Consider the following 10,007-nt stretch of genomic DNA (forward strand, 5'->3'; position numbering starts at 1 on the left):
GTCGGGGCTCGAGTTTCACCCCAGGCGCTGAATGGGGCCGGGGTTACTCGCGGGCGCTGGCCCTTAACCCGCTCGGCGCCACTGTCTGCCGGGGTTACTGGCGGTCACCGTGCTGTCCCCTTCCCGCCCCCCAGTTCCCGCCACTTTTGTTGCCACTAGGGACAGCGGTCTGGAGTGGGAGGGCTCGAGCATGGATCCGCCCACATCACAGAGTTCTGTGCTTTAAGTCACTGTCCAGGGAGTCTGGACAGCTTCAGTTCACTCCTCGAGAAAATGGGACAGTCTCAGCTCTCTGGCATGGCCCGGAGAAGGGAGACAAAGTGTCCCATGCGCCGTCCTAAAAAAGCATTAAGGCCAACACTGCCTGGGGGCGGCTGCCGGGACTTCCTTCTCCTTAGGTAGCCCCAGCCTGGTGTCCTCTCCACCGGCGGGCCCCAGGCCACTGGCGACGCCGAGAAATGAAGCCCACCCCAAACGAAGCATCTGGAAATTCTCAAGCCTGCTCTCCCCACTCCCAGTGCTGACTTCCCTTTGCAGAACTGCCTGGGTCTGGGATGAGGTGTGCGGGTCTCAGGGTGCACCCGCACACCCATCTACAACCACCCCGACGGTCACTAGGTGAAGCCTGACCCTTTAGGGCTCTTGAGGCAGAGAGGCAATCCGATCCCTAGGGCAGTGAAGACTGAAGGGTGTCGGCCCTAAGGTGACAGGTTTGGGGTGGGGGGAGATACCTATCACCCCTTCTGTTAAAGATCAAAGTTCAACACAAACAGTCCCCGGTCAGCAGCCAGGCTGACCGTCACCAAGACTGTCCAGCCTCCCACCGCAGCGGGTCCCTGGGCAAGCAGGGGGCTGGGGCACAAGAGCCTCTGGTGGCCCCACAGGCACTACCTCCTCAGGAGCCCAAGGAGCTCTCCTTCCGCAAACCCAGCTCCCCCCTTTTCTACAGCAGCTAGAAGGTGTCAAGGAATCTCTGCTTTCCTCTCTTCTCAGTCTGTGGGTGCTCACACATCACCCCTGTACCCCCCCAAAAGTAAAACAAAACTGACTCTCATTTCACCTGAAAAATGCAGGACACCCCAGAGCTCTGTTCTTTCCTCACTCTGTTCGCCCCGTCGCCCAGTCTTGGGCCCAGAATGTGGCAGGACTTGCCTGAGACTTAGCAAGGTCAGGCCGGAGCCAGTTACCCCTGAGGGTGCCAGGCCGTGTCCCTCTCTTCCTGCTGGCTTTTCTTCCCTTCACCCACTTCACCCTGTTTTCCATGCCTCACATTTTTGTGCTGGTGGCCCCATCCCATGCTGACTGAGGAGGTGGGAAGGAAAGACCAGTCGCTTGCTGACCCCCGAGGGTAGCGGGAGTCAGGAGGCGAAGGAACGAGGATGCAAATGAAACTTGGATGCAGCAAGGGGGCCTGGGTGCCCCTCCATGTGGAAGGGGATCCCTATCCCCTGAAAATCCTGGCCTGACCAGCCCCCTGTTTCACTTTCCCCTGAACCCCAATCGGCCAGCCATTCCACAGAAGTTGGAACCCAGGGTAAGATTGGGGGGAGAGGGGAGGTCGAGGGTCACACCTACAACTGCCTTGCCCCCTCCACACACCCCAACCTAGGGGCTAGATCTTCCCTCTGCCTCTCACTTGCTGTGTCTCCCCAGGCAGGTGGTGCCCTCTGAACCTCCACCTCTGATGCCCGAGGTGGGGGGTTGGAGAAGAGTAAGTGTGGAAGGACCCACGGCTCAACAAAGGTTAGTCTCTCCACGGCTGTAGAATTAGTCAGCTGCGACACTTTCCATGGTGAGGGTGGCACCCCAGAACCATTGCCAGCAGGAGAATTAGGCCAGGACTAACAGAGGCACCCAGGGCACACAATTAAGGGACACCCCTCCCCGCTTCAGTCCTGGCGGTAGCATAGACTGGGCTCCCTGGCGTCCACCTTGCCCACCTCTCACCTTTCCAATGCTCAACACCCTCTCCTCAAGCCTCGACCCCTCCTTTCTCCTCTCCTGAGTCAGGGCCAGAGAGGAAACCTGAACGCCTCCCGCCTCGCCTTCAAACATCCTGAAGGCAGAGATGGGGCAGCCTTTTATTCTGACAGGCTTATCCTGGGAGGCCCTCATGGAAATCCTGGCCCCACACTGCAAGAACCCAGCTCTGGCCATCCCTGAAGCCTACAGCCCATCCCACCTGCACAAGAGCTTGAACTCCAAACAAAGTCTGCTTGCTTGCCTCCTGGGGCAGGGAGCTCACCACCTTCTCCACATGGCTCAGTACACAAAGCCCACACCTGTCTCTCTGACAGTATCAGGCTATGCCTGAGCCAGGCCCTGGAGGTACAAGGACACAGCACCAAGTCTGCCCTTCCTGGAGTTTGTTCCAGTGATGGAGACCAATGGCCTGCAAGTACAGGGAGGAGGAGGGAGCAGGTGGTGATGAGTTCTGTGAAGAAAACTAGGGGCCAAAATAAAAAGTGTGGGGCTGATGTAGATGAGGTGGTCAGGGAAGGTCTGATGAGGAAGTGCCATCTGAGTAGAGGCCTAAAGGAAGAGACAGAATGGGCCAGGAGGGAGAAAGAGCGACCTGGGCAGAGGCACGAGGGCAAAGGCCCTGAGGTGGGAGCGAGCTCGGTGTGATGGCTGAACAACAAGGAAGCCAGTGTGGCCGGAGCAGAGGAGGTGGGGAGGGGAGCGGTCATGAGACACCCAAAAAGTTGGGATGCTAACACAGGTTTGTCGGTCACCTGAGTCAAGGACATCGATTCTCCAGGGAGTGGGCAGGTACAGTATTTACAAACTGCCCCGGGAGACACAGGTCAAAGGTCACGCTTCCGTGGGGCACGGTCAGTGGCACGAGGCCACCGACCACACGGGACGACATGGGACAGGCCCGTGGGACCCCTCAGCATTCCTGCTCTGCCGGCCTGGTGGAGGCTCGACGGGCGGGGTGGGGCACCCCTAAAACACTGCAGGGAGCTGGACTGCACTGCCTGCCCTGTCTTGCTGCTCCCACCAGTGCCTCCTGGTCTCGCGAGGACACAGGTCAGTGGGTTCGCGTGTCCTCAGCTGCTCATGGATAAGCAGGAGCACAGGCTGCCCTTTGTGCGCTCTGGGCTGCCCTGGGGGCACAGGTGTGTGTGACTCTTCCTGGAACAGGTTGAGCCCCAGGTATACCTGGGTATGGGCTTCTGGATGGACAAGGAAGCGAAGGCTCTGAGGGAGACCATGTGGCCAAGGTCCCACAGCTGCCACGTGAAGAATCTGGGGCTCAGACTCACACCCATCAAGCCCAGCCTGCCCAGGGCAGGTGAGTCCCTGCTCCAGCCTGGCTTTGCCCACTTTGCTGTCACCCCTTATCTCAGGAAGGGTGTGCTGTGTGCAAGAGTGGAGAGGAAGCAGTAAGGAGTGCTTCACGGCTCCACTCTGGTCTTGCCTCCACTCAGTGCCTTCCTAGCTCAATAGCACTAGAGACCAGGTCTTGGCTAGGAGCCCTGAGAGGCAGGGCTGAGGCCTAAAACCAGCTCTGTTGACCCCAGGATTACTCAGCACAGGGCTGAACACAGAAGGGACCCGGGTCAGGGTCACACAGACCGCCAGCCCCCTCATGCCTGCCTCTGCCTGAGCTCTTGCCGACCTTGTCTGCTTTCTGAACTTATCGAACTATTTAATGCTTCTGTGCCTTTGCGGGGGCCCTTTCCTCTGCCAGGGATGCCTTTCCACTATCCTTCGTCCACCTAGCAACCTCTCACCCCCCTGCAAAACTTGCTCTGGGGCCTCCCTGGTGGGACAAGGAGTTAAAGCGCAGCACTATGACGCTACTGCACCACTGCAGTATGAGTTCGATGCTCCCCAGGGAACGGCCCTGTCCTTCCCACTGCTCCGCTCAGCGGTGTATTTCAGTAGATCCATCTGTTCTGCTCACCACTCTGTCTCTGGTGAATCCTCTCACCCCCTCCACCTCTGGCCTGCACCCCAGCTCTTCTATGCATAAATAAATAAATCTTTAAAAAGCAAACTTGCTCTGATGTTACGATCCCAGCTCACCCCCTGGTCTATGCCCCTCCACACACCAGCTCCCAGTCATCTGGACCGGGTGACTGTGAACAGAACTGGTAAGGCCGTTAAACAAGACGGCTGTCGGCGCAAATTCACACACCTTTTCCTTGGTGGGGATTCGGAGAACACACTTATTATTCTGGGAGCTGCAAACAACCCATTGGCCTGAAGCGGTGGCAACTTGGGGTAGTTCTCTATGATGAGCAATTGTTCCCCGTCTAAATAGTGGTGCTGTGCATTTCTCTATATAAATCATGTCTACTTCTCCCTTTCAGGGTGCTGCCTGGCAGCCCCTTGCCCTGCAGTGGGTGTGCTGGTTCAAAGGCAGCGTGTTTTAGAGCTGCTGAGCTGCCCCTTTTCCTCCCAGCATCGGCAGCACTGGGTTTTATCATTTTTATTTACTTTTGCATGCTTTGTTTGTCCCAAGAGCTGTGTGATGGGAACCTCAAAGGTGCTTCAATTTGCATTTCTGAGGCTGCTTTGAGGTGTTTTGTGCAGTGAACTATTAACTGTGGCCGAGACTCAGCGCAGAAGTGTGCACCCTGCTTCTTCATTAGATTCTTCTGCCTGGAAATAACCTCCCTGCCACTTCTCACGAGTCTCCAGCTCCTCATCCTTCAGCAGCACTGGGCCTGGGCCAGGAAAGGCTGGGTGGGCAGAGGGCTTTGGTGAAGTATCTCAGCACCTCCAGTATTCATCAGTACAGAGGACAAGGAGGTGACTGGCATTGCCTAGATTCCTTCCAGTTCTAGACTCTTGTCTTTTATAGCGGCTTAGGACAGCGTGCCCGTTCCCCAGGGATGAGGTGGGGGTTGGGGGATTCCCTCCCAGCCTTGCTCCATCTTACCTTGTCTCCCATCCAGAGACCCAGAACTACTGAACTGAATGTCAGACCCATAGTCCCAGATATCCTAGAACTTTCCAACACAGATTCCTCAGATAACTGTGGCTAAAATTTGTTCAGCTAAAAGGTTGACAGGTCCTGGTTAGATGCTATGAATGATGACAACAGTAACACAGCACTGGCTGAAGGCCTGTATGTGCCATGTACTGCTCATGTCCTCAGCCTAATGAATTCATCTGATTCTCCACAACTCCAAGTTGCTTCTATTGTTATTCCCATTACCTCCACGAAGACTGAAAGTCAGGGAAGTTAAGCCACTTGTCAGGGAAGTTAGGACACAAAGACTCCCTAACCAAAGTCATCCAACTGCAGGGAGAATGGGGACCCCAGAGTCCTGAAGGGATAGGGGAGGGTGTGCCTGTGAGGGACAAGGCTTGGTGGGAGATAGCTGGTGGAGTCACTTGGCTCTTGTTAGGGTAGGCCTCTCCACGTCACCAAACCCAGGCAGAATGGACCCCCTGCCCTGCCCCAACTCCCACTAAGCCCCAAACCCAGCAGAGGAAGCTCACATCTGTAACCAGCCTCAAAGACCACCTCCCAAGGGTCCTCAAGTCCACTTGTAGGCTCTCCCACCCCTGACATACCAGCTCTGTGGACCACGTGTGTCTTACACACATGCTGTCCTGTTAGGTCCAGAGGTCAAAGGGCCCTGTGGCTGGCAGGAGACACTTCCTCTGAGCAGTCAGTCACTTCCACCTGGCTGTTCCCAGGGTCGTGACCCCCGCCTTGGGCTGACCAGGTCACTCCGGATGTTTGTGTTCAGCAAGGTGACCATAGGGCAGGAGATAACCGTCAGCCATTGCCCACCTGCCACCCTGGACCCCCTCCCAGCTCACACCTCTCCCTCTCCCACACCTGTGCACTCAGACCCTGGGAGCAGGGCCCTGGCTCAGGGGAGCACATCTTGCAGCCTCCACCACCTGCCCTCCCGGCAGGCCCTGCAGTTCAGAGGACAGAGCACTTTCCTCAGGAAAAACAGCATTTCCTGGCCACAATGGGAGGCCTTTCTGATGCCCTGGTGGGCAGGCCAGATGCCAAGGGGCAGAAACAGCAACAGGAAGGGAAACCTAATAGGAGTGGCCTCTGGCAGGCTTTACCCCGGGGACTGCTCGGGGTACCTCCAGGCAGCATCTGGCATAGAGGACATGTCTGAGGAGTGGATGTTGGTGGACGGAAAGCCATGCATGGGAGGGGCGGGTCTGGCAAACCTACAGGTCCTGAATGCTGAGACAAGGGAACTTTATCTTGGGGGGCCTGGGGAGTCATGGATGGTTTGGGAACTGGTGAGGTCTGTGGCCTCAGCTGCGAGCTGGGCAGTAAGTAGTCTTTTTTTTTTTTTAAAGATTTATTTATGCTTACAGAACTGGGGTACAGGCCAGAGGTGCGGGGGCGGTGAGAGGATTCACAGTGACAAGAGTGGGGAACAGAACAGGCAGATCTATGAAGTACACGCCGAGGGGAGCAGCGGGCGGGTCAGGAGAGGTCTCCCGCGCCATGTGGTCACCTCCAGGGCGGGGATCCAACTCGCACTGAGGCGGCTGCGGCCAGCTTGCAGTGCTGCGTCCTTACCCGTTGTGCCACCAGGGAGGGCCCAGCAGTAAGTAACCTTAAGTGTTCTAAGGGGTGTGAGGGGATGGGCACGAGATGCCATGGGGGCACAGTGGCCCCCAATGTGTCCTGTCCACTAGGGCTGGGCCCAGAGAACACGTGGCTAAACGTCAGTGCAAAGGCCTCCTGTCATTGATTTAGGCATTGCGGGAGGCCCCCAAGGCAGGAGAAAGCTCTGTGGGGGCAGACGGGAGGCAAAGGAGGAGGGGAGAGTGAGAGGGAGCAAGATCCAGGGGGCTTGGCAGACACCAGGGTATGGCAGGCACAGGGAACGGGGAGACACCAGGGAGAGGAGAGAAGGGGGGCAGCCGCCAAAGGCCTTGGGTCACCTGTCCCCCAGGGCAAACCCCCCCCCCCCCCCCCCCCCCCCCCCCCCCCCCCCCCCCCCCCCCCCGTCAGGCCCAGCGCCCTGGTGGATGTCGAGATCCCTCCCAACCCCACAGCCGTGTGTCGCTATTGGTCTCCTCTGCACCAGAAGCTTGTGCATGTTCCCTGATAAAGTAATCCTCCGTGGGTAAGTGCGGACTTCTACGGGCTTACCGATAATCCCAGATAGTACAGTCTGCTCTCGCCTCCGCCCACAGCTGCTCGGGCCCTGAAGCTCTGAGCAAGACGGGAGCCGGGGGGAGACGGCCCACAGGAGGGCGAGTGCCCTGGAGCCCTGCAGCGCCTTCACCCACGGGATCAAGGACTCGTGGCAGCATCTCTACCCCAAACTCATTCACATGACAGAGGTTTGGCAGAGACAGGTGGCAGGTTCCGTTGGGGCTCAAGGTCTGACTGGCCCCCTGGTGCCAACCTCAGTCTCACACTTCAAAGGTCACTCTCGGCTTGGGAGGGACGGTGGTCGGTGGTCACATGGCCCCTTGATTGCGCTATGACCCACTCCCAAACCCTGGCATAACCCCACATGAAACTGCCTTCTGGGTTCTCTGCTCTATTGCCCTCACTCACCCTTACTCACAGAACAGTTAGGAGCTAAGAGCATAGGCTCTGGGGCTAGCAGCCTGAGGTGAATCCTGGTTCTGCCATGTTCTAGCTGTATGGCCTCGGCTAAGTCACTTGACCTCTCTGTGCCTCAAGACACTTGTCTGTAAAATGATCGTTAAGTCCACCCACTTGGGGTTGTTGGGATGACTCAATGTTTTGCAGTGTCTGACATAAGCACTGTGTTAGTGTTCCCTAACTGTGCCTTGATCTGCCACCCCAGCCACCCCAGTCCCAGAAGGAACTCCTGACACACCACCCAAGCATGGGACAACCCTGCTCCAGTCCCACAAGACTCTTCACTGCTCCCAAATCCAGTCCACCCGGCCCACCTCTCAAACTCTCTAGGCCACCTGGAGACCTGCCCTCGCACCCATCTCTAGGAGCAGGGTGGAAGCAGGCCAGGCCTCTGAGCAGCAGTATCCATCCAGAGCCTCGGACAATGGAACCAAATGAGCTCCAGCCAGCAAAGATTGGCCGCGGGTGTCCACTGCGGTGAGTTCATGAGAACAAAACAACGCCGGCCCATAGGGACAGGGTGGCCAAGCCAGGGAACCTGGTCACCGTCCAGCTGTTGACATAAAACAACATCGTGGTTACGATCTGCTGTGAGCCGGCAGACCCTCCTCTAACGAAAGTACAGAGTAGGGGTGGCCCAGGGCTGAGCAGTGGTGAATGAGCATATGAGGGATCTTACTGGGGTGATGAAATGTTCTGTGATTGGGGACGGTCACACAAATAAGTAAATGTACTAAAACTCACTGAACTGTACACTGAAAAATGGTTAAATGTTCTGATAGGTAAATGAGGCCCCAAGAAAATTTTTAAAAAGTGGATCAAGGGCCTCCCTGGCGGCACAAGGGTTAAGTCTCAGAACTCTGTGGTTACCAGCAGCCCTGGCAGCAGGAGTTAGATGGCAAGGCAGACCTCTCCTGTCTCCCTATAGAGAGGGATCAGAGACAGCCAGATGAGTCTGGGAGGAAAAGAGCAAAATCAAGATAACGCTGCCATTGTTACTGTCCCCGTGAGTCCTCACCCACGTCTGTTTCAACCAGTCCAGGACCAAGAAGCCGGCGCAGTTTCATCACATGTCTCTCTCCACGTGCCTCCTCAGGCCTCCTCTGGCTCTGCTCTTTCCTCCTTCCTTTCTCAGTTTCCTCTCTGGCTTCTCCTCCCTGCTCAGCGCCTCCTTCCTTTGAGTGGGGCAGGGAGCCTGGAGCCTCCCCTTTTCCTGGGGACCCCCTTTACCCACCCAGCAACAGGTCTCCGTTGTCCTCTTTCTCACAGACAAGAGTTGGGGCTTAGTCTGATCCCCAGCTGCCCCCACCCCAATGCTGCCCATGCCTGGCACTGAGACCTCTGACCAAGTCACACCTGTGGCTCGGATACACCTGCTCAGATTCAGTAGCCCTAACTCCCCAGAAAATGAAAATATGCAGAGGGGGAAACTGAGGCTCTGGGAGTGACAGGGACTGGGCAGGATGGCAAAACGAGTGAGCAGTGTCCAGATTCAAGTGGGAGCTTCAAGGAGGACCTCGCTGTTTGGTCTTGGTGCCTTCCACTGCTCTCACTGGGCCCAGTGAGTCAGCCTCAGATGAAAGGCTGAAGGCTCCTTTGAAAAGCCCCACAATCAGGGTCTTTCTTCTCAGGTTCTCCCATACCCTGGCCTCAGGGGGGAAAAGTTAAGCTAGTGACAATCTACTGGACCTTTCTGTAAGACAGCAGTCCAGCAGGAGCGGGCGGCCCAGACGTGTCTATTCTACCAGATCCAGAGTGGCCACGGACTCCATGGACGAGCTTGCTCAGATTTGGGTGGTCTGAGGCCGCTTCCTCCACCAACTACATGCAGATCAGCAAATGTTGCTAAAACTGCACAGCAACCATGGAGGACAGTTTGCTGGGGGCCTCAGTTTGCCTGTCTACAAAGTGACCTACAGCCTCCTAACTGGTACCGGCTCCCCCCCCCCCCCAGCCCCAAACCCCTTCTCTTTAGAACCTGAGCGATGCTTGAACAGATTTAAGCAAGCTGGCTGCCTTACTCTGTTCCAGTTCTTGTCCTGGCTGACAAGTTCTCAGCCTGGAAAACAACCTTCTCATTTGGTCACAGGACAGACTCTCAGATCAAAAGTCTGCCAAGGGAGGGCTCACCCCACACTCTACCCAAAATCAGCTCTGGAGCTCACCAGAGCAACCCAGTATTCGTTATTATGCTTGCAGGTAAAGGGGGAACCCACGTTGGTCTGAACCACCCGTGCCGACCAGGGCAACTGGTACCCAATAGGTGAACACCCATGAGATCACCTCAGCAGGCAAGAATTGGACCCTGCGAGGGCATGGGCGGGAGGGCGCGGCGCGCCGGCGCAGGAGTTCCGGCGCTAAACTGAACTCTGCGGCCGGAGGGAATGACCGCGAGTAACCCCGCGCTGACGTCACGGCAGGGGCGGGGCCTCGCGGCGCCGGG

At 57.0% G+C, this 10,007-nt stretch overlaps 1 protein-coding gene across 2 annotated transcripts in view; it reads right to left on the reverse strand.

Annotated features, from left to right (window-relative positions):
- SREBF1 (sterol regulatory element binding transcription factor 1) overlaps positions 1 to 10,007 on the reverse strand; it is a 20,634-nt gene that overhangs the window by 10,057 nt on the left and 570 nt on the right. The gene's annotated exons all lie outside the window — the stretch shown is intronic.

The sequence above is a fragment of the Condylura cristata genome, unplaced genomic scaffold (assembly GCF_000260355.1).
Source record: "Condylura cristata isolate star-nosed mole 26May11 unplaced genomic scaffold, ConCri1.0 scaffold00017, whole genome shotgun sequence".
NCBI lineage: Eukaryota > Metazoa > Chordata > Mammalia > Eulipotyphla > Talpidae > Condylura > Condylura cristata.